The sequence below is a fragment of the Grus americana genome, chromosome 7, assembly GCF_028858705.1.
Source record: "Grus americana isolate bGruAme1 chromosome 7, bGruAme1.mat, whole genome shotgun sequence".
In the NCBI taxonomy this organism is placed as follows: domain Eukaryota; kingdom Metazoa; phylum Chordata; class Aves; order Gruiformes; family Gruidae; genus Grus; species Grus americana.
The window spans coordinates 5,324,618-5,327,496 of NC_072858.1; positions in this window are offsets into that span (position 1 = coordinate 5,324,618).

Here is a 2,879-nt window from a genome sequence, read left to right on the forward strand (position 1 = left end):
CTTGTCAAGAGATGCCAATAAAGCAGAGCATCAGAATTTATACTCCATACCTGTAAAAGGGTGAGGCTCCCAAGGTCAGTCTGGGCCATCTTATGTCTGATTTCTTATGCAATATTTTTATGACTGATATTTACAGAATGATTATATATGAATAGTAAATTTTCCATTTCCTGGATACTGCCTTTACAATAAATTATCTTGGTGTGCAGGCCCAGCATTACCTTTGGAACCAGATTGGTGAATCTACGTGTTTCTTTACCCTCACCATCCCAATTTTATTTATACACTGCTTCTAGCTAATGACTTAAGCAGACTGTAATGCATTGCAAGGTGAGGCAGTAAATTAATCTCAGGCTTTCTGATAAATCCTTCAGCAGATAGCCCTGGTCTCATAAATGTTTATATTTCTGATAGTTGCCACTTGAAATTATGAGCTTGTCACGATATTGCACTTCTACTGTTTCTCCTCATCTGATGAGGATGCTATAAGCTAGAAACAGGCCAGTTGGTCTAATATTCCACTCATTACACGTCACCCAGGCTGTACCTCTCTGTTCATTTTGGCTATGATACAAACGGTACCCAAACCGCAATAGTTGACATAACTCATGATTCCCGCTGGTGTATTTCAACCTTCCCCCTGCAGAAAAGCACAGCTTGGGTCTAGAGACAAAGGGAATAAAGAATCTTCTTTCTGCAAAGGTTCACAGTGCTAGAACAGAGGAAGGAAAGACAAAAGGCCAGAGTCCAGAAAGAGAATCAGAAGCTGTCAAAGCAGTCACTGAGAAGAGCAAACTGGAGGACAATGGTAAATACAACTGATTGTACTCAGATGTTAATAAAGAAATGTAAGCCTGAACATTGCTATTCACAGCTCTACTGTTCCTGACTTCCTGACAAGGAAAGCAAAAACAATACCACGTGCTCAGTGGAGTGATCACACACTGTCATTGGGAAGGGGCTATGGGGTCATGAGGCTGCCTCTAAATTCTTGAAAATAAGACTTTTGTACAGACCAAGGAGCCCAAGCAGCTGGAAAGCAGTTTTGCAGAAAAGGACCTGGACGTCCTCCTGAATTACTTGACCATGAGCCACCAATGTGCCCTTGCAGCAAAGATGGCCAGTGGCATCCTGGTACTGCATTCAGAGAAGCACTTCCAGCAGGTCAAGGGAGGTGATCGCCCCCTCTACTCAGCACTGGTTAGACACACCTGGGGTGCAGGTTGCTGTTCTGGGCTCCCTAGTACAAGAGAGACATGGACATACTGGAGCAAGTCTAGCAAAGGGCCACTAAGATGATTAAGGGACTGTAGCATCTCTCATATGAGGAGAGGCCCAGAGAAGAGAAGGCTCAGGAGGATTTCATCAATGTGTCCAATACCTGATGGGATGGAGCCAAGACAGAGCCAAGCTCTTCTCAGTGGTGCCTGGTAGCAGAATGAGATGCAATGGGCATGAATTGAAGTACATTAAAATCCATTTAAACATAAGAAAAAAGAATTCTGTGAGGGGGGTCAAGCAATGGAATAGGTTGCCCAGCGAGGTTATAGATTCCTCCATTCTTCAAGATATTCAAACATGACTGGATATAGTCCTGAGAAACCTGCTTTCTCTGACCCTACTTTGAGCAAGGGGATGGACTAGACAATCTCCAGATCATCCAGCCTTAGCTGGTCTGTGAGCCTGTGAACAGAAAATTTATAGATGACATCAAGGAGAATCAAGAACAGAGAAGGACTAAATGTGCTGTGATTAGATTTATTGACGACAATTAAATCTGCTAGCATAATTCTTTAACACAAACTTGGCTGTCAGAGCTCTTGCCAAGTGTCACCAATTCCAGCTTCTTGGTGCATTTCTGAAATTTCCAGTAAATGTTCTTTGACTGATATGAGGACCTATGTCTTCAGGTTTGATAAGGCACCTTTGATTTCCAGCTGCTTAAGTGCCAGTGTTCTCTGTACAAAATAAACCTTAGATTCCCTCCCCTTTCTATTGCACATACTGCAAAATAAAGTGCCATAAAACCCTGTAAATAACCTGATATATAAGGCTGCATTCCTGATAACAGCAATCTGTTGCTGTTCTCGCACCAGTAGGAAATGGAAACTATTGCCTCAGCTCTTGATCATGTATCACTGAGAGAGAATATATGGGATTGAATTTGTCTTACCATAATACAAAAGATATCAGGCACATGAAACCTAAAGAAGTTTGTCTAAGAAAATGAGCCTCAGTTCACTCATATCTTCTATCAGAAGTCAGCCATTTGCTGGAACATGTGTTCACTACGTTACATTGCTATACTTGGATTAAAGAAACAAATTTTACCTTTTCCATGCAATTTCAATAAAAAAATGCAGGTCCAAACTACCAAAGATTGAATTTTTCAAACACAGTTGTTATTTCAGTGGCAGTTAGAGCTGTTAAAGACTACAGAAAGCTCTGCCATCTCCTTTGATCAATTATTTTCTTTCCATTTGAGAAAGAAAAAAAAATTAAAAGATTTTACTTACTATAACACTCTGTGTTCTAGATCCATGGAATGATTTTCTGTCATGTGCTTCTTGCAGAAGGGAGCTTGAACAGGTCAGTCTTCACATTGATCCTTTGTATCTGCTCAGGAATGCTCTGCAGGACTTAAGTTCTTAGGTATGTTCTCATTCATTTCATGTTGTACACAGATGGGTAATACCCTATCAAGAGAGCGCCCAGTATTTCTCAGAATTTCACTCTTGGCCTGCTTTGCTTCGTCCCTACAACAGGAGAAAAGTTCAGTTGTAAGTCTAAGAAAGTGGCAAAAATAAGTATCAGAAATCTTATGAAGAGCTATATACAGGTGAAATAAATCTGTACGCCATCTGTACCTAAGTCTAACA